Raw genomic sequence first — 27,521 nt, 5'->3', positions numbered from 1 at the left:
TATAGATACTGAAAATCCATGTAAGAAAGGGAGTGCCATTATCATCCCTAACTTCCAAGAGCTTTCCCAAGTTTGTATGTGCTGCTAGGATGAGAAAAATCTGCTGAAACCCAAGGCACTAAGCTCCTTCCTCTAAGCACCCTGTATGAGGTGCTGTGATGGCTGAGTAATGGCACTTCCCAGCATGGTTCATGGCCAGGTCACCAGCTTGCATGATAATCACAGCACTGCCACATTATAAAACACATATCACCCTATAGTTTTCCACCATATGTTTATTTTTATTTAGGTAGCATGTTGCTATGTAGACCAGAGTGGCCTTATAATTGTGATCCTCCTGCCTCAGCCTTCTTAGTTCTTATTTTGCAGGTATGTACCACCACAACTGGCTCCTGTCATATTTTAAAAAAATTGTTTATTGTTATTTATTTATTTGAGAGTGACAGACAGAGAGAGAAAGAGGCAGATAGAGAGAGAGGAGAATGGGCATACCAGGGCCTCCAGCCACTGCAAATGAACTCCAGATGCATGTGCCCCCTTGTGCATCTGGCTAACGTGGGTCCTGGGGGATTGAGCCTTGAACTGGGGTCCTTAGGCCTCACAGGCAAGCACTTAACCACTAAATCATCTCTCCAGCCCTCCTGCCATATATATTTTTTTAAATTTTTAATTTTTTAAAAATTAGTTTTCTATTCTGCAAGTACAGACAGTTTTGTACCATTGTTAGGCTCATCTGTGACCTACCCCCTCCACATTGGCCCCTCCTTTTTGAGGTATATGGGTCGTGCATTGTGCAGTTAGCCCACAGTTATTGGTACAATAATCCTGACCCAACATGTGGCTCTGACATTCTTTCTGCCCCCTCTTCCACAAAATTTCCCTGAGCCATGTTGGGTTCATTTTTGGTCTGCTTCAGTGACGAGGTGTTGGGGGCCTCTGGGGCTCTGGCTCTCTGATTTGGTAGGCATTGATTTTTATCTGTATTGGTCTCCTTTCCCCTTGTACTGGTATCTGGTTCATCAGAAAAAGAGCACCCTTGCTTGTTTCACCAATTTTCCTTAGTTTCAGCCGGGGCCCTTTTGAGGTATGATGGGGTGGCTCTCTCCTTAGGATCTGCATCTATCTGAAAAAGAGAATCCTGCCATATTTTTTAAAGCTCTTAGGCTTAATTGAGAAACCACGTATAGAATATTTGACTATAACAAAGACTATAGTGGTCTCATTTCATCTTGATCTTCAGGGTTTCCATGGGAAGTTATGAAAGACAGTAGCATAGAGTGAAGAACAGCTGATTGCCCAAAGAAAAGGGTATCAGGGCTGGGTGAACTAGGCAAGCACCATGATTTGAAACATAGTAGCTACGCATTTTCAACCTTCCCTTCTTGGAGCTTAATTTTTCTTTACTAACATGGGTGGTATGACAGTCCTATATATGTCTCCAGGTATATCTATTTTCCTTGGGTCAAAACAATAATTTGATTAGAAAATATTATACAACTTTCATTAGCAGTCACTTTCCCATTTCATAGTGTATAAGATGATCACAAGCCCTAAGAGAAGGAATAATCTGTAGTGGCATTGATTATTATTACTGGTGTTTTTTAAGCAGATATTTTTAGATAAACAAGTATGATTCAGCCTACTTGAGTATGATTTTGACTGAAGTGTAAGTTTGAAAATCAAATTAGTTGTCATAACTCTTAGATCTGAGAGCTGTAATGCAATTAATTGAAGATATCATTCACATTGGCTTCCAATTGTCTTGAACCAAGACCCAACATATGTTGGGCCCTGAAAGGCCTAGGCGTGAGGCCTAGTGGAACTTCCTGAGCCTAGCTAAAGTTTGGCGACCTGTCTCTGGCCAGCTATGACTCAGCAGGATGCCTAAGGGCTTCTGGCCTGCTACTTCCTCGTGGTAATTGTAATTACCATTTCAATAGTTTACTATTGGCCCTTACCTCTTCTCCCACCCTAAAATCCCCGCCTTCGTCCCCAACATGATATAAGCAACTGCTCAGAGTAATAAAGCAAGTTGTTCCTGCATTACAAAGACTCCCGACTCAGTGTGGTTTTTCTCCGGTGGCCAGGAGAGGTTTCTGAGTCGTCCGACGCTCATCAATCCCTCAACCCCTAGGGAGGAACCAGCAAGCCTGGTCCTTCCCTCGGCACTACCTGTGCGGGAAGGAGCCCCGCAAACATAAATGCAACCCACTTCACCTATAAATCTAGTATTTTTAAGTTTTTTGCAATATAAATGATTGCTAAGCTATTTAAGTGATGGGTGTGCCAACTATCCTGATCTAATCCTTATGAAGTATACTTATGTATTACAGCATCATACCATGTCCCATAACCATGTACAGTTATTATTCCAATTAATAAAGAAACTTTCTTTCATCATCAATATACAAGTGACTTCAAAGTTTGGATAAGGTGTTTTCTTCCCTTAATGTGGGTAGATTTCCTTTGAAAATGGTGTGTTGGTAAATTATGATTGCTGACTTCACTGGATTTAGAAACCCTATAAAAAGAAAACTTTGGACATGTCTGTGATAGAGTTTGTAGATTAGGTTACTTGAGGTGAGGAAACACATCCTAAATATGGGAGGCAGCATTCCATGGCAAGTGCCTGAGTAGAAATGAGAAGGCAAACTCCTGCAGCAGCATTCATCTTTATTTACTTCCTGTATCTGGATGCAACATGACTAGCTGATTCATACTCATCCTACCATGGCCTCCTCACCATGACGGACTGTCCTCAACCTGTGAGCCAAAATAACCCTTTCTTCCTTATGTTATTTTTGTCAGGTAATTTGTCACAACCATGAGAAAAGTAACTAATACAATGGAGGAATGGATGGTTTACCATGAAAATTGTCTACATGTGCAACTATTTTATAAAAAAAAAAATTAAAAATTTGAAGAAACCAGCATAGGGCTATCATCCACAATGAGCTTTTGATCAGAGAAACCTACAAGGTTTCCTAAAAGAATGACAGATTTCTGTCAGAGTACTTGATGACCCACCAAAGGTTAGTGGTAGGACCCTATTGCTGAAGACACCATATGCAGCTGGCACAAAAAAATGGAACTACACGGCTGGAAGCCAGGAGATAGTCAGTCCCCAGACAGTCAGAGTATCTAATACCGGAAGGTGCTACATGGATGACTGGGGGAAATAACCAATATCTGTCCAAACAACTCATGGTCTGAACTACTTAGCAACAAATAACCTGATGTGATGCCCACACAAGTGCAATAGTGGCACACAGCCATGGTGGGGAACCAACTGCTCTTGATTTGGCTAATTGATCCCCTCAGTGGTATGGACCCCATAGCTGGAGCTGGGAAACAAGTCAGAATCATATCCAAACATAAACCCTTTTCTCTAATATCAAGCTACCATCAATCATAGGCTACAAGAGGGCCTACACCTATTAAACTCTCTATTAAAAAAAGAAAAAGTAAGGGTTATCTCATTTGTCCTGATGCTAACTCACTCTCCGTTGGAGAATCTGCTTCTCTTTTTCAGATAGATGTGGATCCTAAGGAGAGAGCCACACCAGCATACTTCAAAAGGGCCCCAGCTGAAACTAAGGAAAATTAGCAAAACAAGCAAGGGTGCTGATTTCCTGATGTACCAGATACCAGCACAAGGGGGAAGGAGACCAATACAGAAAAAAATCAACTCCTACCAAATCAGAGAGCCAGAGCCTCAAAGGCGCCCAACACCTCATCACTGAAGCAGACCAAAAATGAACCCAACATGGCTCAGGGAAATTTTGTGGAAGAGGGGGCAGAAAGAATGTTAGAGCCACATGTTGGGTCAGGATATGCAGAGATATCTATTGTACTAATAACTGTGGGCTAACTCCACAATGCACGACCCATATACCTCAACAAGGAGGGGCCAATGAGGAGGGGGTAGGTCACAGATGAGCCTAATAATGGCACCAAACTGCCTGTATTTTCTGAATATAAAACCAATTTTAAAAAATGTGAAGAAAGTAGTAAAATTAATTTTTTTACATTTTTGGGGGGGGATGGGTGCTCAAGGGCCTTGAAATAAATTCCAAACACATGTGTGATTTTGTACATTTGGCGTTATATGAGTCCTGAGGAATTTCAGGGTTTTAACACATGAACACGCTGTAATTTTATCACAGCCCTGTCCCATTATCTTCCCATATCTCCCTAGTACTTATTCAAAGCATCCCTTTCTTTCTAAGTAGTCCCACCACTGTACTGATGTCTGAGGCCCCTTGAACTCCTCCTCTGTTCCCTGTGAGTCAATGCTTATAGGCTCATAATTTTTCAGGCCTTGTGGGGGCAGTGAAAACCCCAAAAATGTCATTCATGAGTGTATCAGTAGGTTCATGACCAGTGTCTCACAGTATTCCTTGTCATCCTCTAGCTAGTCCATGGTTTCCACTCCTTCTTGCACAGTGTTCTATGAGATGTGGAGGGAATGATAGAGGTGTCTTACTTGGTGTTGAGTTCTCAGATGACTCTCATTTTCATCTGTGATGAGTTATGAGTCTTCTCAAAATTGACAGTCATCTCCATACAGATGTTCTCTGGATGGCAGTAAGAGCACTACTAGTACTCTTTCTGCCACCTCCTCTACAGCTGAGCCACGGCAGATGTGGCAGGAATGACACATCCAGTGCTAAGAACTGGACTTTCTCTGCCCATCCCCTTGAATACTTCTCTTACCAAAGCTGATAATAGCATTATTCAATGGGCAGAAATGCTCATTTATTGGTTAATTTTCTGGCACAGAATATATATTTAGCTAGGGAACAGTGGTAGTATTCCTATAAGGCTGGTGTCTTCCCAAGAATTAGATTTTCAACACTATTTGCAGTATGAGGAATAAGTCCAACCTTCTGAGTTGGCCTGAAATCCAATCACAGTGCTGTTGGTTACCCCCATAACTTATAAGCCAATATTGCCTCCATGGGTACATCTTGCCTGGTGGTTGAATTTATTACTTATTAATTCAGTTAATGACTTTTCTCCCCAATCAGCCTACATAACACTTTCTAGCTCTATGGCAGCTAGCCAGGAGGGAGGTGAATTCCAGCTCATTTCTGGCCTGATTGTTCAGTGTCATAAGTTTACAGAATGTGATGTCTTCAGCAATTGGGTCTTACCATCTAGTTCTGGTGAGAACCCCAAGAGTGTTAGCCTAGCCTATATTGCTATGGGGATATCATGGGACTACCTGACCAACAACATTCAGAGGAGGTGGCCCCTCGAAGGCATTGGCTTTTACTTTCAACAATCTCAGGCTTCAGGGAAAAGCTTTTTCAACCCTGACAGGGCACTTATGCCTAATCTCTCTTTTCTTCTATCTCTCTCTCTCTTCCTCTCTTCCTCTCTGTCTCTCTCTCTACCTCTCTCTACCCCTTAATTATATTTGTAAGTAGTTGTTGAAGAAATCAGTTCTGTATGAGATATTTATATCATTTTCAGTTTTATCTTACTTTCTTTCCTTTTCTTAATCTCTCTTTCTCCCACTTGGCCCTTTCTACCCTACTCAACTTGGCTACTCTTGGCTTTTTCTATACCCTCCCTTAATATATCCACAGATCTCCTTGCTCCAGGCCTCAGTTTACATTTTTGATCTTTACCCTGTCTCTTATTCCAGTTTATATACAGACCTAAATACTTTGTTTTAGGATCTACATATGAGAAGGGACATGGGATGTTCATCTTTATGATCATGGGTTAACTCACTTAGTATAATTTACTTCAAAACTATCCATTTTCCTGGGAAATTCATAATTTCCCTTTTTCTATGTAGCTAAAAAAAATCCATTGTGTATATGTACCATATCTTCATAATGCATTCATCAATTACTGGTCATCCAGCCTACTTATATTTTCTAGCTATTATTAGCAAAGCAGGACCAAATATGACTGAGAAAGTGTCACTGTCATAAAATGTAGTGTCATTAGGGCATATGCCCAGGAACAATATAGCTGGATCATATGGTAGGCCTATTTTTGAGGTTTTGAGAAACGTCAATATTGATTTCTATGCAGAGTAATTAACTGAATTAATAAGTCATAAATTCAACCACCAGGCAAGATGTACCCATGGAGGCAATATTGGCTTATAAGTTATGGGGGTAACCAACAGCACTGTGATTGGATTTGAGGCCCACTCAGAAGGTTGGACTTATTCCTCATACTGCATAAAGTGGCTATGCCAGTCTATGTTCCCTCTAACAGTGAATATGAATTACTGATTGACACTATTACAGGCCATATCTCTGAAAATCACTAAAATTATGAAGGCCATGGAGAGAGGAATTTGTCTCTATCATGGGGATACTCTGGGAAGTGGAAGGATGTATAATACAAGACCAAGGGAACCATTTTTAGTGGCTTCTGTACCCATATGAGAAGGCTCCCAAGGTGGATGTAGAAGGTAAAAGAAACAAAAGGAAGTTCTCCATGAGAATGCTATGAGGCCCAATAAGCAATATTTAAGTCCATGTGGTTTAGTTAAAGTCTATCTATTTATCTATCTATCTATCTATCTATCTATCTATCTATCTATCTATATGTAGAGCCTTCCTACAGAGATCTCTCACTCTGAAGAAGAGGGCACTACCCACAACCACCTCCACAAATGTGATGTTGAAGTTGTAGTTTATTAAGAGAAAACTAGGCACAACCATAGTTCAGAGGAAAGTATTTTCAGAGGGCAGGATGTGTCTAAGAAGACCTCCTAGAAAAACATATACATGCAAAATAGGAAAACAGTTTTGTCATCCCAGCTATGAGGGAGTATGAGGCTAGAGAACTGTAAGTCAAGACCTTATAGAGTTCCACAATGAGTTCAAAACCAACCTAGCGACTTACAAAATACCTGGAACCTATCACAACCTACATCCAGAGAAGATTAAGATCCTACCAGCTGTTCACAATGAGGCAAACCACAGAAGTGTGAGAAAAAGATAATGAAATGTAAAACACAGAAGCTCACATGATGGTAGATCTAAGCACCAGAATCAAAGAAAAGTCAGCAGTCAGAGTTTTTTGGCAAAACTAAGACAACAGAGGTTTATTCAAAATGAAAAAGGAGAAGTGGAGAGAAAAGAACTTATGGAAGTGGCAGTTACTGGAGGAACTCAGAGTTTGGTGGCACAAGGTCCCTGGGTAGATTCCAGATCCTGACACTTTCTCCTCTGCTGCCTTGGAACATGCAAAGAAGTCCCTAAGATGAATCACCTTAGAATTGAACTAAGAAATTGTTAAATCCTGAGCTAAGTCATTTATAAGGGCAGTTGGAGCTTATCATAAAGCAGTTATCCAATGTTAAAATTTAGTTACAGCCAGTGCTTCAAAACATTTTTTGAAACATCTAAGTAGTATTTTGCCTCTCTTCTATTTCTCTCACTCTTTCTCTCTTTGTAGAGTTTCCCTCTCTAGCCCAACTTTAGTCCTCTCTTTTGCTAAAGTCTTCAGTACTCTTATGTCTTACAAAATTGCTAGTGGCGTATGTTGTCACCTATAGATCAACATTTACAAATCTCCATGAACTTCTGAATCTCCTGGATAGCTTAACAAAGCATATCCTCAGACACCATTTTGTAGAGATTCTGATTTAATCAATCATTATATTGGGCCACTGCTTATTTGTAAACATCCTCACGAGTCTTAATACATATGTCAATTCAAGGCTTTACTCACAGATCTCCTCTCCTTATCAATCTTCATCTTATAGGAGATGCTTCAATAAGTTGTACATATAATTCTTCCAACCATCTAGACTCTTCTCTGTGAGCTTGGGACCATATCGGTAGTATAGCAGTAGTGTACAATTGTCTGGCCTGAGTAGATATTCTAAAAATACTGAGAGAAATGCTAGTATAAAAAGTTAGAACATTCCATCCAAAGTCAGTCTGTAGTATGAGGCAAGAGCACACTCCAATGCCACTTTTCTGAATAAGTAAAAACTAAGAGACTTAATAGAACACCCAGGACTATTAGATATTCTTAAACTTGAGTGTAGGTATCCTGTTAGTTTTACTGAAGTGGACTGGGTTGTAAGGAATACATCCTTCCTTAACAACACTGGTTACTAGTTAACTATCTCCTATTCCTTTGGTAACTTTAACTGTATCCTCCACAGTAATGTGTCCCCAGACTATATTCCACACAATTTCTGAGATTTTCTTGATGCTGCTTATAATCCTAGTACATTGTCTTGAAGGAACTGAGCCTCTAACAGTGGGTCTCCACTGAGGATGGGAGTGTGGCTTGTGTATTTCTACCTCCCAGAGACCTTGGTCCTATTTCCCAGGGGTTAGAATAAAGTGATAAATTAGAACTCCTCAGTGTTCTTCAACAGTTCTGCCTTTTGATATCCTAGACTGCAGATATAGTTTTGCTCATTGCATCATCCCAAGAAGTAAATGAGTGACTTACTGATTTGAGAATGAAATACATAACTTATTGATTGCAAATGAGATTAACTTGATGGAAATATATTAAAAATGCTGACACATAAGGGGATGACAAAGTGGAATTGTTTGACCATGGGATATTTTACCCATATATATGGCATGAATAGGCATTTTCTACAGTGCTATTCTGAGGTCCTCATAGTTTCTAACTTTCTTGTGTTAAACTGTTTTTCCTTATGTTTTGTGGATTTCTGTAGTATTTATCATTCATTGGTTGAATTTATAAACTGTACCAGCCCCTCTTCTGGCTTGCTTTAACATAATGTGTAGTCTCAAATTGAGTTCATAGTCTTGCTCAAATTTCTTAAAATCTTCAAAGGTAATCTTTGGAAGATGGGATGATACATTCTTGGCAATTAATAATAGGCTGCAGATTCCTACTTGGTCTTTATATGTGCATTATCTTATGAAGTAACTATCAAAACATAAATGATAGCTATGTTACAAGGTATAATAGAAATAAGAAAGGATAATATTTTTATGTCAAAGGAAATAAAGGAGACAGTGGAAAAGAAAAATAAAGATGACTAACATTTTTGGAAATAAATGGTGCAATCAGTGAGTAATCCCTGGCAAATACATTCTACTTCACTTAAAAGTCACACTGAGTGTGAAAACGCCATGGTGTAGGGAAGCTCCTCATAGACAGGTACACTAAGACCATCGCCAGAATTATACAGAGAAACTTAATTGCTTATTTCTGAAGTCTACTGTCATGTTTTCAAAAGGAGGATGAACATGGATGGGAAAACACACTTTACTAAGATGCTAAGCAGTCCATCAGATTCTAAGATATCACAATTAAACAAGTCAGCTATGTAGATTAAACAAGTAATGCATTTCAGTTTTGTGTAATTTTAATGTTTTAAATCCATTTGCTCCCCAATGGAAATTGATCTTGTAGCCAAGCTTCTTTTGAAATATTTACTTAAAGCTCACAATTTGTCCATTTCCAACCTGACAATGTGCTCAAGCCAGCTTCAGAGTAGTACAAATTGTTGATTATAGGGATACAAATAAAAGCATAGCTAAACTGACAGGAAGCACCTGGGATCATCTCTGCAGCTGAAAAATGATAATTTTCACATGTCTTGAATACACATAATACTCCCTGTTCACAAAATTATTTACCACCAGTACAGATGAAAAAAAAATGTATTAACTTTTTAACAAGTTTTAGAAACTTGTTTTGCATACTTAAGATGAAAGTAAAACAAAAATTACAAAAAAACAAGATGCAAAAAAGCAAAACATATGCTTTAAATGCCCAGGTACCTAAGATTAATGTAATATAATTGATATAATGTAATATAATATAGATAGAAAAACATGGAGGAATTAAATGGTTGTTATGGAAGGTAATAAGATATTCAGTAAAGTCTGTGTGTCACAGGTTTTCCTCTTATAGTGAACATAGCTAATGAAGAAGGACAATCAGCACAGAGACATGCAATCCATTCTGAGGAGGGCAACACATTGACATTGAGAATATTCACCATGTGACAGGGAAGCCAAAATAGGGGCTAGTGTTCAGTTTTAAAATTCAGCCAATGAGCCTGGAGATATGTCTTAGCAGTTAAGCACTTGCCTGAGAAGCCCAAGGGCCCCGGATCGAGGCTCAGTTCCCCAGGACCAACATTAGCCAGATGTAGAAGGGGCACATGCATCTGGAATTTGCAGAGGCTGGAGGCCCTGGCACGCCCATTCTCTGTTTCTTTCTATCTGCCTATTTCTTTTTCTGTCTGTTGCTCTCAAATAAATTAAAATAAACAAAAAAAATTAAAATTCAGCCAATGAAAGATAAATTCTACACAAATTCCCCCCAAATAAGAAAAAACATATTTCTGCCTTCAATAGCATATAACTTAGGTTGTTTTGCAATTTTTCTTTGTAAATGGTAATTATTATACATAAGATGAAGAAGATAACATACACTTCAAAGGATACAATTCGTAAATCTAATGAAATTTTCATTTCTATGTGGATAGTATAGAAAAAGAATATGATGCAGCCAAAGACTCAGAAAACTTCTAAGTATTATTCTGGTATAGCAACTTAAATATGTTCTCCAAAATTCTCAGATGAATTAAAATAATGAAGTCAAGAATGGCTGGCAAGATGGAAAATAACTGTTGGCAACTATTAAAACAGTAAGTTGAGGGAGCATGTGGACCTGAGTTTGGATCCCCAGCAGCCACATAAAATGCTGGAAATGATGGTGAGTGCTTATTTTCAGCCCCAAAGAGGTGGAGTCAGGACAATTGGCCAGCTGTATAGATGAATAGCTGAGTTCTAGGTTCAGTGACAGATGTGTCTCAAAAAAATAAGGAAAATCATGACTGAGGGGCTGGATAAATGGCTTAGTGGTTAAGGCGCTTACCTGCAAAGCCAACGAACCCGTGTTCAATTCTCCAGGACCCTCATAAGCCAGATGTACAAGATAACACAAGTGTCTCAAGTGCCTTGAGTTCCTTTGCAGTGGCTGAAGGCCCTGGCAGGCCCATTCTGTCTATCCTTCTCTCTCTTTCTCCCAAATAAATATAGTAAATAAAATATTAATAAAAAGTGACTGAGAAGGACAGTGACATCCACCTCTGCTTCCATATGTACTCTCTCATGCATCACATGAGTGCCTTCACACAATATCCAGCTTATACCTGTACATATGCACACACATGGTCAACACAAACACATGCAAAAATTAAATTAATAAACTAAAAATTAATGATACTATCAATATGTTTAAAATGCATTTATTAAAATACAAATTAAAATTATATCCTAATTGCTACATTGTTGAAAATAAGTTAGGGGCTGAGTATGTAGTTCGTGGTAGTGCATTTTTCTATCACATGAAAGTTCCTGGATTCAGTCACCATCATTCCATTTTTTTTTCTTTCTAATTTTAAAGAGAAACAACTAAACTTAATATCTCAAACTTATATCCTTCTGTGAAAGTAAGGTGTTAGAGATAATGGAGATAATGTGATTTGTTAATTGTTATAAACTAATTTGGCAGGGCCAGAAATAAATCCTAAGGAGCTTTACTCCAAAACAGCGTGGCTTGCCTTCTATGCTAAAGAGAAAGGTTACTTGTCTGTTGGATAATGTATAGAAACTGGAAATAGATTACTACTTATGATCATTCTATTTCCATCCTTTACACTAGAAACACTGATGGTAGGGAAGTAAGACTCAAACAGCTTTCACTTTTCTTACTAAATTAATTCACCCACTCTGCAAAGTTATGGACCCAAGAATAGCCAAAAGTAAGTTGGTTGAATGACCAAAACTTTGAGCCACATGCCTATCTTTTCTGACTCCTCTGTCTAGACCTTTTTTTTTTTTTTTTTTTTTTTCAGGGTCTCAGAATCACTGCAGGAACTTTTGCAGTGAGATTCTCTATGTGTGTCCATATGTGCCCAGGCTAATGAACATGAATAATGAAACCAGAAAAGGCCATACAACTCAGTTAACTTAGAGAAAGATACTCCAAGAGCTCCCAAGGGTTTAAGTGAAGTCAATGACTCAAAAAGAACTGGAGGTTCATCTTTATTCTCCATATGTGTTACAGAAACTTTGCCCAGGGAAGGGAAAGATAGCTCAGTCAGTAACACACTTACTACAAAAGCATGATGACCTGAGATCATATTTCCAGTACCCACATAAAAGCCAGGCAGAGTGGTATGTGCCCATAATCTCAGGGCTGAGACAGCAACAGCAAGGGTATCCCCGGGATTTGACCACTAACTACTCTAACTAAATAGGTGAGCTGCAGATGTAGTAAGAGACCCTGTCTCAAAAATAAGATGTTGAGCCACTGAAGAAGGCACTGTACATAAGCCTGTGTCTTGTACATGTGTGTGCACAAAGTACACACACACACTACACACATAGCTATATCCACACATGTGCCTCATAAATATAATACATCACACACACAAATGCACATAAAAACTAATTTTGTCTATATTCTATATGTGGTAATTAGGCAAGCTGGTGAATTTGTATGTTCTAAAGATGGAATGTTAGCATATACCTCACTTCCTCTCTCTTTTTACAGGCAAATATACATTTTTCACAGGGGCTTTTTGAAAAATGTCTGTGTATTTTTTAGCTCAATTCAAGGAAATACTTTTTTGAGGACATCAGTCCTCAAACTCAGTGCCTCATGTGCATGAGTGAAGAAAGCACATTCATCGCACACACCGAGTTAGGAACATTCTGAATGACCCCGGGAGGACCTCTGAGAAGACTTCACTGGCAACATGGAGGAGGAGATGAGGTACCTTTGGAAAGAAATTTGTATCTGACTAGTTTTCTCTGCCATGGTAGGTGCACAAAAGAAAACTTTCCATAGAGTATTACTGCACATAAGCTATAACTTCACACCCAGACTTTAGAAAATACAAATAGGAGTCTCCAGACAGCATAAGGACATACCTTTCAAAAAGGTCTTATTTCACACCATCATGCAACCATCTGTCTGTTTATACCTACTTACACTGAATTCTGGGTTTCTCAGATATTGTCTCTCAGCTGTTGCAAAGCATTTCAACTGACAAGTTCCCTTGTGGCCAAGCCACACTTATGTGAATCAAACTTGACTTGACCTATTAGAGAAACCCCCTGCCATTGGCATTCATCTCCTTATTGTTCACAAACTTAGTGTTTTGTTGGCTACCTGCCATTTTATCCCTATTGCCCTATAGGCATAATACCCAATTGTGCAGATCTTGGCAGGTGGCTGAGGCTCCATTTCTCCCTGGAACCAAAGACACCAGTATCCAATCCAGAACAAGCATGTGAGGAGGCCTGCCTAGGTTATACCTAGGTTGATTGACAGGCCAGTGTAGAGATTCTGCAAAGAGGTATGACTGTTGGCATGGCACAGTGGTCCAGTTGTAGTAGCAGTTATAGGATCTGGAATACAGATATTGGTGGGCTTCCTGGGGTGTGACCAGGCTTCTCCTAGGTGTGACCATGGCCATTGCCCATCCCCTCCTTAGGTCCAAGCTACTACTTCTGCCTTCCTACTTCCTCTATAAACCTCATGGTAGTCATCTAGAAGATACCTTTCATGTCTTAATCAGAATTAACTTGTCTTTCTTGTTCCAAGGGCCTCACAAGTTTCTAGCCAAATCTTTGCTTTTTTGTAATTTCTGTCTTAGGAAATTAACTCCCAGACTGGAAGCCCTCGAAGTTGGGAAATGTGTAGGTTTGTGATTGTGATTGTTTAAATTTAAGTGTATGTTACTCAATACCTGAAGTATTTTTGATGAAGCTTGCAAGTGGAAGAGGTGTCACTGAGGAAGATCTTTTATTTTCCAGCCCCAAGGTGTCTCAAGAACCAGTTGGAGTTCTACCTGCTCATATTTGCTGGCTGGAGGCTCTTTTTCTCTCTGCTGTGGATACTTAAGTGAGTCAGATTCTTCTGCCATTCAAAACATTATGCTGTTTCCCTTGGAATCTGTCAACCTGAAATAAACCCTTTCCTCCCATAAGCTACTTCTGGTTGGATGTTTATTTCCTAAAGAAGCAAAGGTAACTGAAATGCTGATTGACTTTTATGCAAAATAGAATGGATATAAGTGTCTCTATAATTTTAATTCTACATAGAATATGCTGGAATAGTCTGGGAGGGAATGGCTTCCTTTTATCATTTGCCTACCTATGTAACTTTAAAGTTACTGGTATTCTCATAATCTCAAGTGCCTCAAATTGTAAACTACAAAGTTCTTTTTTTTAATTTATTTTTATTTTTTTAGTTTTGTGAGGTAGGGTCTCACTGTAGCCCAGGCTCACCTGGAATTCACTAAGTAGTTTCATAGGGTGGCCTTGAACTGAAGGCAACCCTTCTACCTTTGCCTCCACAGAGCTGATATTAAAGCTATGTACCACCATGCCTAGCTCAAAGTTCATTTTTTGAACATGTTTTTAGTAAGTGCCTATTCTCTGCTCTGAATGTGGGCAAGACCAATGAATCAGAATATACAGAGGTCATAGCCATATGGAGTTTAGACATTTTGGTAAAGAAAACAACCAAAGAATCATGTTAATGTAAATTTTCAAGCTGTGATAAGTGCTTCTAGAAGTAGAAAAAAAGAGCCATATCATGTAGTTCATATCTATTCCAAGAGATAAAATGAAATTTTGGATGAGAAATATTTTTACTGAGAAATATAAGACTGAAACTCAGCTATGCAGTTGGGTTTTAAGAATATGTGAATGTGTGTTGTCCCCTCCCACTCTCTTTGCTGTGTGTATCTGTATGTATGTGTGTGTGTGTGTGTGTGTGTGTGTGTGTGTGTCTGTCTGTCTGTCTGTATGACTCTATATGTGAATGCTTATATCCATGCTTATGTGTTGAGGAAAATTTGAGGCAAGAGGAAGAGTATGTGCAGCGGGCTCAGTGGAATGAAAGATGTGATATATCAAAGTACAGAACCTTGTTGCCAAGAATCAACATAATTACAGCATGAAATAACACTCAAAAGGTGAATGATATCAGAATGAAGAGTGTGAAGGCCATGTCAACATTATCAAATAATCATGAAGAGTGGCTATATTTGACCATTTCTTTTACAATTTTCTTTGGCTGTATTGGATTAATGGGAAAGGGATGGAAATAAGAGTCATGGGATAAAGATTATAAGAACCCATATCAATATCCAGGCAAGAGATGGTCATAGTTTAGTCACAGGTAGTTACCACAAGTATGAAAAACTTTGAAAGCAGCGAAATTTACAGATTTATAGAAACTGGTGATGAATAAATTGCATTAGGAAAAATTTATGAAAGATGATTCCACAATATCTATCTGTACACATGCATGACTGGGTATATCTCAAGATATTTTTGTGATATATTCTAGGCATACAAAGCATTGACATAAAACATAATTCTCACTTGAAAGGTAATAAAACATAGTTTATTTTTGAGTGAAATGTGAATTATCATGGCTTGAGAATACCAAGAGAACATAAATTTGGGTTGCCTTAAATGGCATTTTCCTGGGCCATAGTCCCCTATATTTGAATCAAGAATAAACATTATTCTCTTTGGGGTGGGAACAGTGATTTATATCAACACAACATGTACCTGGAAGAGGTGCTAATGGGACTTTAGATATGTTGATGGCCATGTCCATTGAGTTACCAAGAGCTGAAGGTGATGGACCTTGATGTATGTGTATAGAACTTAGAAGGCTACAGTTGGATAATAATTGAAAATCAGTTACAAGTAAAAAGTCTTTGAAGCATAGATATTTGATGAATTGTATAGTGAGAAAGTACAGGTCCAGGATTTAGCATAAAGAAATTGTATCACTGAAAGATGGGTAGGAAAGTTTAACAGACATCATCTAGGGCTAAGTAGGGATCTAGGGTTCACCAAAGAATTCATTACTACAGTATCCAAGAGAGCAGTGTCTCAAAGTAAGTAAGCAGGGTTTTTAATAATGTCAAGAGGTTAAGAGAGGGAAAGACTAAAAAAACCTATTAGATTTGAATAATACAGGGGCTGAAGAAATAAACCAGGAGGTGAAGTGCCTGTCATAGAAGCATGAAGGCATGAGCTCATTCCAAGAACCCTCATAAAGCAAGTTGTGGTGGTATATACCTGTGTTGCCAGAACTGGGGAGGCAAAGACAGGAGAGAGGGACTGTGGGCTAACTGTCTAGCCAAATCAGTGGGTTACATATTCAGTGAGAGATCCTGTCTCAAAAAAGAGGTGGAGCACAACTGAGGAAGACACCTGATATTGTGCTCTGTCTTCCTTTCTCATGTGCACACACATGAACCTGAACACACATGTACCTGCACATACATGTGCACCTACACACACACTCATATACACACATACACTCAACACACACACATATACCTAAAAAAAAAAACTGGGAAATGAAGCAAAATTGTACATCATAGTAATGATCACTAAATCACAGGATACTGTTACCATGGATACATGTTGTACATATCCAAGAAAGACAGTGAAAGTGTCTAAATTTAGGCACATAACAAATCAAAGAAAGGAGTAAGTGAATTTTAAAAATAATGAATCCCTATATTATTATGACTTTTTAATTAATGGAGAACTTTATCATATCAACATATTGCATATTGGTCATATTCCCCTTGGGCTATACTCTTATATTTGCTCTCTACCACATACATTTTAATGAGGGTCCTCCTCAGTGGGCATGAATGTACCAGCCAGTCTCTGGAGAGGAATACCTCAGAATACATAGAACATATGTTCACTGCAATTTTTATAACTTCAAAGTATATTTTTGATAGACTTTGTCATATTTCATAGTTATACTCCCCTCCACAGAGAACGCACATGTATGATTTCCACTTTACAAATAAGAAAACTGTACTATAAAGTTTTAGTGATGTGCCAAATGCTACACAGCTCATAGATTCAGGCAGAGGGCTAAAACTCAGACATCTTGATCTTAACTTCAGCTGAGAGAGAGCTGGTCCAGGCTGCCTGATTTACAACAGAGAGGAAGTTTTTAAAAGAAAAAAAAAATAAAGCAATGTCACTCATCCTGTTACCTGTGGCTTTTCTGGCTTGGGAGACTGAGCTCAAGCTCATACAATGTGATTGTATGGGTTTTAGAAAGACCATCTGCTCCAAATAATATGTCGTCCAAGAAATCTTTGTCATTTGCCACTTCTTTCCCAGGGGCCATCTGAGTATTCAGGTAGTCATACCGGAGCTGTAGAACCATATTTTTCCCAAAGATCAGTATCCAATTGAGTAGTAACAGGGATAAATAGAGATAGATGGTGAGCCCCTGTCGCTCCATTTCCTCTCTCTCAATCTCAGTCTTGTCGTCCTCCTTTTCTCTCTCCTCTCACTCCTTTTCTGCCTGAGTGTGTGTGTATGTGTGATGTTTCCTGTCATCAAAACAACAAGACAGAACTAGAGGTGCACATCTTATCTTCCATTCTAACCACAGATAACTGTCTGTTTGGCCAAGCATGTGTCCTGTGCATGAAGCAAACTTTAGGAGAAAGAAAAACTCAAAGAAGCAGTGACAATCTTATATTTTGCAAGAGAATAATCTGGAAAAAATTAAGGAAGTCCTAGAAAAAGGTAAAATGGAAAGGAATCATGAGAACAAAACCCAGAAATCTAATCAGTGAAAGGATTCTCAATATAATTATATAATTATAAAAATGGACAGTACACATGCAGAAAAGGGTCCAATACCAGAGACTTCTTTTATTCTTAGTAATTATAGAAAGGAGACTATTATTAACGTGAAATGGAAGCTGATACTTGTAAGTATCTGTTGAATGACTGAGTCTGGTTCCCAACTCAATTATTCCTGACACCAAAGGCTGTGCCTGCAGGCACCACTGTGAAAAAAACAAAAGAGTATGACTGTAAGAGCAAATAAGACAGACCTTCCATCACGCATACTAGAAAGACCAGAAAAATAAATGAGCAATTAAAATGCCTGATCATTAGAATAATTGATTAATGACTGAGGAACATTCTTCATAGCTGTGACATTCTCTAAGTACCCATATTCAAAAAGAACTGTCTCTGAAACTTAGCAGTTTGAAGGCAGAGCACACTGGGTAGAGACATGAGGTACATTGATAAAGAATACTATTGGGCTGGAGAGATGGCTTAGTGGTTAAGCACTTGCCTGTGAAGCCTAAGGACCCCGGTTCGAGGCTCGATTCTGCAGGACCCATGTTAGCCAGATGCACAAAGGGGTGCATGCGTCTGGAGTTCGTTTGCAGTGGCTGGAAGCCCTGGCACACCCATTCTCAATCTCACTCTCTCTATCTGCTTCTTTCTTTCTTTGTCACTCTCAAATAAATAAATAAAAATGAACCAAAAAAATTTAAAAAAAGAAAGTTATTTATGGGGATATCCAGACCTGGATTTAAAAGCTGAATCCTCCACTCAGTGGTACAGTGCATGTTTTCATGGATATCCCAACACATATTTAGAGCAACTGGCCTTATTTTTCACTTAATTTTCAAGGATGGTTGAACAGCACAGTATTGCAAGATAAAGACAGTACATGCTTACAGTCCATTATAGTGTAGAGAATATCTTTTTCCCCCATGGGAAAAACAGACATTCTGACTATCTATTAGGAAATGTTTGTGTTCTCTAAATTAAGGATTTCTTCCCAGTGATTCAGTCCACTGAGTGTCCAGTATCACCCAGCCTGTTTGTTCCACCTGTCTCAATGGAAATCAGGATTTGGAGATTACACAGAAAAGTTGAAATTTTGGTTACTGATACAGGTGTGAATAACATAACCTGTTCTTTATATCTAACCCGTGAGTCTTATGTTTTCTGAAGATGTCTGGGCCGCAGTGGCAAATTAACCTGGCAACTTGCAAATGTGGTATAATCTTGAACCCATTGTCATTTTTTTAAATTTTTTTTTCAATTTTTATTAACATTTTCCATGATTATAAAAAAATGTACCATGGTAATTCCCTCCCTCCCCCTCCACACTTTCCCCTTTCAAATTCCATTCTCCATCATATTACCTCCCCAACTCAATCATTGTACTTACATATATACAATATCAACCTATTAAGTACCCTCCTTCCTTTCTTTCTTTTCCCTTTATATCTCCTTTTTAACTTACTGGCCTCTGCTACTAAGTATTTTCTGTCTCACACAGAAGCCCAATCTTCTGTAGCTAGGATCCACATATGAAAGAGAACATGTAGTACTTGGCTTTCTGGGCCTGGGTTACCTCACTTAGTATAATACTTTCCAGGTCCATCCATTTTTCTGCAAATTTCATAACTTCATTTTTCTTTACCGCTGAGTAGAACTCCATTGTATAAATATGCCACATCTTCATTATCCACTCATCAGTTGAGGGACATCTAGGCTGGCTCCATTTCCCAGCTATTATAAATTGAGCAGCAATAAACATGGTTGAGCATGTACTTCTAAGGAAATGAGATGATTCCTTCGGATATATGCCTAGGAGTGCTATAGCTGGGTCATATAGTAGATCAATCTTTAGCTGTTTTAGGAACCTCCACACTAATTTCCACAATGGCTGGACGAGATTGCATTCCCACCAGCAGTGTAGAAGGGTTCCTCTTTTTCCACATCCCCACCAACATTTATGATCATTTGTTTTCATGATGGTGGCCAATCTGACAGGAGTGAGATGGAAACTCAATGTAGTTTTAATCTGCATTTCCCTGATGACTAGTGACATAGAACATTTTTTTTTAGATGCTTATATGCCATTTGTATTTCTTCCTTTGATAATGCTCTATTTAGCTCAATAACCCATTTTTGGATTGGCATGTTTGATTCCTTATTACTTAACTTTTTGAGTCCTTTGTATATCCTAGATATTAATCCTCTATCAGATACATAGCTGGCAAAGATTTTTTTTCCCATTCTTTAGGTTGCCTCTTTGCTTTTTTCACTGTGTCCTTTGCAGTGCAAAATCTTTGTAATTTCAGGAGATCCCAGGTATTAATCTGTGGTTTAATTGCCTGAGCAATTGGGGTTGTAGTCAGAAAGTCTTTGCCAAGAACAATATGGTGAAGGGTTTCCCCTACTTTTTCCTCTAGCAGTTTCAGAGTTTCAGGTCTGATATTAAGGTCTTTAATCCACTTGGACTTAATTCTTGAGCATGGTGAGAGAGAAGAATCTATTTTCATCCTTCTGCAGATGTATATCCAGTTTTCCCAACACCATTTGCTGAAGAGGCTGTCTCTTCTCCAATGAGTATTTTTGGCATTTTTATTGAATATCAGGTGGCTATAGCTACCTGGACTTACATCTGGGTCCTCTATTCTGTTCCATTGATCTACATGTCTGTTTTGGTGCCAGTACCATGCTGTTTTTGTTACTATGGTCTGTAATATAGGTTAAAATCAGGTATGGTGATACCACCAGCCTTATTTTTGTTGCTCAGTATTACTTTAGATATTCGAGGATTTTTGTGATTCCAAATGAATTTTTGGATTGTTTTTTCTATTTCCATGAAGAATGCCTTTGGAATTTTGATAGGGATTGCATTAAATATGTAGATTGTTTTTGGTAAGTTTGCCATTTTCACAATATTGATTCTTCCAATCCAGGAGCAAAGGATGTTTCTCCCCTTTCTAGTGTCTTCTGCAATTTCTTGCTTGAGTGTTTTAAAGTTCACATTGTAGAGATTCGTTCCTTCCTTGGTTAGCCTTATTCCAAGATACTTTATTTATTTATTTATTATTCATTTATTTATTTTTGATGCAACTGTGAATGGGAGTGATTCTCTGATTTTATCCTCTGTGTGTTTGTTGTTAGCATATATGAAGGCTACTGATTTCTGTGTATTTATTCTGTATCCTGCTACATGGCTGTAGGTTTTTATCAGCTCTAACAGTTTGCTAGTAGTGTCTTTAGGGTCCTTTATGTATAGAATCATGTCATCTGCAAATAATGATAACTTGATCTCTTCCTTTCCAATTTGTATTCCTTTTATGTGCGTCTCTTGCCTTATTGCTATGGCTAAGGCTTCCAAAACTATATTAAATAAAAGCAGGGACAGTGGACACCCTTGTCTTGTTCCTGATTTTAGTGGAAAAGCTTCCAGTTTGGCCCATTTAGTAATATGTTGACTGTAGGCTTGTCATAAATAACTTTTATTATATTGAGATATGTTCCTTCTATTCCCAGTCTCTATAGGACTTTTATCATGAAGGGATGTTGGATTTTGTCAAATGCTTTCTCTGCGTCCAATGAGATGATCAAGTGATTTTTGTCCTTCAACCCATTTATATAATGTATTACATTTATAGAATTGTGTATATTGAACATTCCCTGCATCTCTGGAATAAAGCCTACTTTGTCAGGGTGAATGATTTTTTTTTGATATACTCTTATATTCTGTTTGCCAATATTTTGTTGAGAATTTTTGCATCAATGTTTATGAGGGAGATTGGTCTGTAATTTTCTTTTTTTGTTCTATTTTTGCCTGGTTTTGGTATCAGGGTGATGCTGGCCTCATAGAAGGAGTTTGGTAGAATTCCTTCTTTTTCTATTTCCTGGAAAAGCTTAAAAAGCAATGGCATTAGCTCTTCCTTAAAAGTCTGGTAAAATTCAGCAGTGAATCCATCTGAGCCTGCGTTTTTTTTAGTTGGGAGATGATTGATAACTGTTCGGATATCCATGTTTGCTATAGGTCTATTTAAGTGATCAATCTCATTTTGATTTAATTTAGGTAGATCATATAGATCAAGGAAAACATCCATTTCTTTCAGATTTTCATACTTTGTGGAGTATATGCTTTTATAGTATGTCCCTATGATTTTTTGAATTTCTCTGGAATCTGTTGTGATGTTTCCATTTTCATCTCTGATTTTATTAATTTGTGTCTTTTCTCTCTTTCTTTTGGTCAGATTTACTAATGGTTTATCAGTCTCGTTTATCCTTTCAAAGAACCAACTCTTTGTTTCATTAATTCTTTGGATTTTTTTTGTTTTATTTCATTAATTTCTGCCCTAATCTTTATTATTTCTTCCCGTCTACTGATTTTTGGTTTGCCTCGTTCTTCTTTTTCCAAGGCGTTAAGGTGAAGCATTAGGTCATTTATTTGCAACCTTTCTAATTTCTTAATATAGGCACTTAAGGCTATAAATTTACCTCTTAGAACTGCCTACATGGTGTCCCAGAGAGTTTGGTATGTTGTGTTCTCATTATCATTTCACTCTATAACTTTTTTGATTTCCTTCTTCATTTCTTCATTGGCCCATTCATTTAGTAGCGTATTGTTTAGTTTCCATGATTTTGTGTAAGCTCTATAGCCTTTCTTGCTGTTGATTTGTAGTTTAATTCCATTGTGGTCAGATAGAATGCAAGGAATTATTTCAATTTTCCTGAATTTGTGAAGATTTGCTTTGTGTCCTAATATATGGTCTATTTTAGAGAATGTTCCATGTGCTGCTGAAAAGAATGTATATTCTGCAGCCTTTGAATGCAATGTCCTGTATATATCTGTTATGTCCATTCCTTCTATGACCTCATTTAGTCCAGATGCCTCTCTGTTTATTTTTTCCCTGGATGACCTGTCAATTAAGTCACCCACCACCACTGTGTTTGGTATTATCTGTGACCTTCATTCTAATAGTGTTTGTTTGATGAATTTGGGAGCCCCCATGTTAGGTGCATATATGTTTAGGATTGTAATGTCCTCCTGTTGGAGAGTGCCCTTCATCAATATAAAGTGACCTTCCTTATCTTTCTTGACTCACATTCGATTAAAGTCTACCTTGTCAGATATTAGGATAGCAACCCCTGCTTCTTTTCTAGACCCATTTGCTTGAAACTCCATTTTCCAACCTTTCACCCTAAGATAATGTCTATCCTTTATAGAAAGTTGAGTTTCTTGGAGACAACAAATTGTAAGATCTTGCTTTTTAACCTAGTCTGCAAATCTATGTCTTTTCATTGGGGCATTGAGGCCATTGATATTAAGAGATATTATTGAAAGGTGTGTATTTATGTTTACCATTTGTGTGTGTGTGTGTGTGTGTGTGTGTGTGTGTGTGTGTGTGTGTGTGGTATCTGTTCTACCTGTGCTCTCTGGTGTTAACTAATATTTGAGTATTGCTTGTTTTTTCTAGGTTCCTTATATGTGTGCTTTTCCTTTTCTTCAGAATGGAGGATTCTATCAAGTATCTTCTGTAGAGCTGGTTTTGTCTTCAAATACTCCTTTATCCTGCTTTTGTCAGGGAATATCCTTATTTCTCCCTCTATTTGAATAGATAGCTTTGCAGGGTAAAGTAACCTTGGTTGACAGTTGTTATCTTTCAGAACTTGGAATACATCACTCCAAGCCCTTCTGGCTTTTGAAGTTTGTGTTGAATAATCTGCTGTAATCCTGATAGGCTTGCCTTTGTAGGTAAGTTGATTTTTCTCTCTAACTGCTTTCAATCTTTTTTTCTTTGCTTTGTGAGTTTGGAAGTTTGATTATAATATGGCAAGGAGAGGTTCTTTCCAGGTTTTGTGTGGCTGGGGTCCTAAAGGTTTCCTGTATCTGCTTTAGCACCTCTTTCCCAATTTGGGGGAAGTTTTTTTCTATGATTTTGTTGAGGATGCCTACTATGCCTTTGGAGTGAAATTCTTCTCCTTCTACTGTGGCCTGAAAACTTCTGTTTGATCTTTTCATAGTGTCCTGAATATCTTGAAATTCCCATTCATACTTTTCTATAAGTTTGCCTTTCTCTTTATTGGACTGTATTAGATCTGCCACCTGGTCTTCTAGCTTAGATATTCTGTCCTCTCCTTCATCCATTCTACTAGTGAGATTTTCTGCAGAGTTTTTTATTTCTTTAACTGTGTTCTTCATTGCTAGTAATTCTGACTGGTTTTTCTTTATTATTTCAATTTCCTTATTTATGTCTTGTATTGCCTTCTTTATTTCATTAAATTGGTGTCCTGCATCTTCTTTGATTCCTTTGATTTCCTCTTAGATTTTCTTTGATTCCTTTGATTTGTTCTTTGACCTCCTTGAACATTTTTACAATCATTGTTTTGAAATCTTTCTTAGGCATTTCCTCTAACTCGTTCTCACTGGAGGTCATTTCTGATGCATTAATACTTTTAGATAGATTTATATCGTCTTGCTTTTTAGTGTTTCTTGTGTTTTAATGTATATATTTTTGCATCTTGGATTAAGTTAATGCTTGGATTTTCTAGCTAGCAGGGTATTCTTAGCTGTATCAATTGATTTGATGTAATATATTTTCAGGGTAGGAGCTTAAGGTGTTAGGTGTGGCTCCTAAGACTCTCAGAGGATCTGCAAAGTTGTTTCTAGGGGTTGAGTTTCCCTGCTATGGGAGTATTCAAGTTCGCTGAGTGGAATAAAATACAGGTAAATGCTAAAAGTTAACTAAACACTGTACACATTCAATCAAAAACCGCCCCAAGTATGTATGCAAGAGTAGTTATTATAACAACCAGATCCTCTATCAACAAAGAGGTTAAGATTTCTGGTCTATTGAGGGATCCAAGTCAGTTTGTGACCAAGTGAGACCCTTCCCTGGTGCAATCCCAGTTACCTTGGATGATTTTGGTGTCAGTCAAGTTGCTGTCTGGGTTGTTGGGCTGCTGTTCTGATTTCTGGAGCTGGGCACTGGCTTTTCCTGTGGGGCAAACTGAGCCTGGCAACTGTGGCCCTGCAGATCAGCTCACCCACTTCTGGAACTGCTGCTCCTAAAGCTGCTGCTGAAGCTGCTGCTGCTGGGTCCAACACTGCTGCTGCGTCTGCTGCAGCTGCTATAGCTGCCACTGCTGGAGCCACACTGCTGCTGAAGCTGCTGCTGCTGGGCCCACTGCCCCTGCTGCCAATGAGGCTGCTGCTGCTGTAGCTGCCACTGCTGGAGCCATGCTGCTACTGAAGCTGCTGCTGCTGGGTCCACCACCACTGCTGCCACTGAGGCTGCTGCTGCTGGGTCTGCCACTGCTGCTGTTACTGGATCTGCTGCTGCTGGGGCCACTATTACGGTGCCGGAGCCTCTGATGTTGCTGCCGGACTCTGCTCCTGCTTAGGTCCCGCTGTTCACTCAAGTTGGCGTGGCCGGTCCCAGGACTGCTGCTCTGTTCGCTGGAACTGGGCTCAGGCAGTGGGGGAGGGCAGGGAGCTGCAGCTGCTCTAGTTCTCTCGCTGCTCCATGTGTTCTTCTACCTCATGGTCTGCTTCTCCGTTGCTAACTGCCGCTCTCCATTCATGTTTCCTGAGTTGCGGAGAGCGCCGGTGTGAGTGGAAGCTCCCTGCACCTGGCTTTTCCTGCATCTGGCTGAGTCTGGTGGCTTTCTGGTGTGCCACCATGGTCAGCGGGCCTGCCAGGGCCGCTTTTGCCACCCTGTGCGGGCTCTGGATGCTCTGGATCTCTTCTACTTCTCCCCTGCCACTTCAATTTCCTATACACCTCATTTTTTAGTAAAAGTGTGTATTTTGCTGAGTTTTTTTGGTCTTTTTCTCCCCTAGGCTGCTTTGGCATGGTACCTACACCACCATCTTAACCAGAAGTTCCCATTGTTATTCTTTACACTCACTAAGAGCACCATATGTTATTTAAACAACTCTCATTTTTAGTGATCAAATGAGGCTAGTTAAGTGGCCCAGTATGTCAATACATAAGGTTAAATGGAATGACTTATTTACAGCTCTTCCTTAAGTGTATGACACAGTGCATCAACATAAGATTGTTGCATGTATGTATGTATTGTGTATGGTGGGAATACCATGTGTGTACACATGTTCATGTCTACTTGCATTTGTAATCAATAGTCAATGTTGAAAGTCTCTTTAAACTATGTTGAGGTTCCATCTCACTCAAGAATGGCTACCATCATGAAAACAAATGACCATAAATGCTGGTGAGGGTGCAGAGAAAGAGGAACCCTTCTACACTATTGGTGGGAATGCAAATCTGGTCCAGCCATTGTGGAAATTAGTGTTTATGTTCTTGAAACAGCTAAAAATAGATTTACCATATGACACAGCTATACCACTCCTAGGCATATATCCTAAGGACTCCTCTAACTAATTTGGAGATATTTGCTCAACACTGTTTATTGCCACTCTATTCACAATAGCTAGGAAGTGGAACCAGCCTAGATGTCTATCAAATGATGAGTGGATAATGAAAATATGTCACATTTATACAGTGCAGTTCTCAGCATAAAGAAAAATGAAATTATGATATTTTCAGGAAAATGGATGGATTATATTTCATGAGATAACCCAGGCCCAGAAAGCCAAATGTCACATGTTTTCTCTCATATGTGGATCTTACCTACAAATGATTGCACTTTTATGTGAATAGGAATAAAACTCAGAAGTAGAGGCCAGTAAGCTAGAAGGAGGATATAAAATGAATAGAAAGGGAGGGATGAGTGCTTAATAGTATGGTATTGTATATATGTAAGTAGCAGAACAGATTATTGGGGGTGAAAAGGCCTAAGTTAGGTCAGGGGAAGAGACTGAGTAAAGGAAAGGTGGAGAGAGGTCTAATCAAAATCTAAGAGGATATAAATAAGCCATATGGAAACCTACCTGTTTGGATAATGGAACACTCAGAAGCTATAGACTGTTACTAGATAATTTTCAGTGCCAGGGTTTGTGATAAATTCCAGTAAGTTGCTGGCCAGAGAGGTCACTGATATCTCCAAAACATTACAGGCCATTGCCGAGGCTCCTGGTTTCCTCCCAGGAATAGATGGTAAGACCCTGTTTCTGAAGACTCCACATAATTGGGCTGCAAAATCACTGAGAAATCATGCTGGAGCTGAGCTGAAAACCTCCTCCATGTATACCAGCTGACAGAAAGCTGGAAAAAGCTATGCTGCATACAGTTCAATGGCAGGGAGAGAAGTCACCAGTGGGGATACTCAATAGTGGATACTGCAAGCCTTAAAATTGGCCAGCCAGGCCAAATGAGACAATGGGTAAAATAGTGGCAGGTCTGTTATGGGGGGAACCAACTGCTCTCTAATTGGACTGGAGGCCCACTCCTAGGGGGAAATACATGCCTGATACTGTAAGCCTACAACAGGGGTAGCCATGAGCCCTAGGGTTGTGATGTCTGCTCTTATCTGGCTAAATGTACATAATATGCTCACCAAACTGCTCACTAAGCACTTCTCTTAATGTTCACACCCATATAGTAATGCTACTCTCACTTTTGGTTAGAGAAGCTTCTCTTTACAGATGGCGGAAACTTTGGAAGGACTCGGAAAGTACCATGGTGCTGAGAAGAAGCGACAGAGGAGTGCTCAGCTTTGAAATATCTCTATCACATCTCCCAATGCCCAGGGTCCATTGTGGAAGAGGTGGTGGAATGAAAGTAAGAGCCAAAGGAAGTCTAGGACTCCTTAAAACGTGCTCCTCCAGACACAGAATGGTCTGGGTGTCCATGACCTCACAGTGCCTGTCACTACCTACACAAGACCATCATAATAGAAGGAAAAGATGATGACGTCAAAATAAAAATGGGACTTATTGGGAGGAGGAAGGAGTATGATGGA

The sequence above is a fragment of the Jaculus jaculus genome, chromosome 6 (assembly GCF_020740685.1).
Source record: "Jaculus jaculus isolate mJacJac1 chromosome 6, mJacJac1.mat.Y.cur, whole genome shotgun sequence".
Lineage (NCBI taxonomy): Eukaryota > Metazoa > Chordata > Mammalia > Rodentia > Dipodidae > Jaculus > Jaculus jaculus.
The sequence above is the reverse complement of the archived record's forward strand: the minus strand, read 5'-3'. Positions refer to the sequence as shown.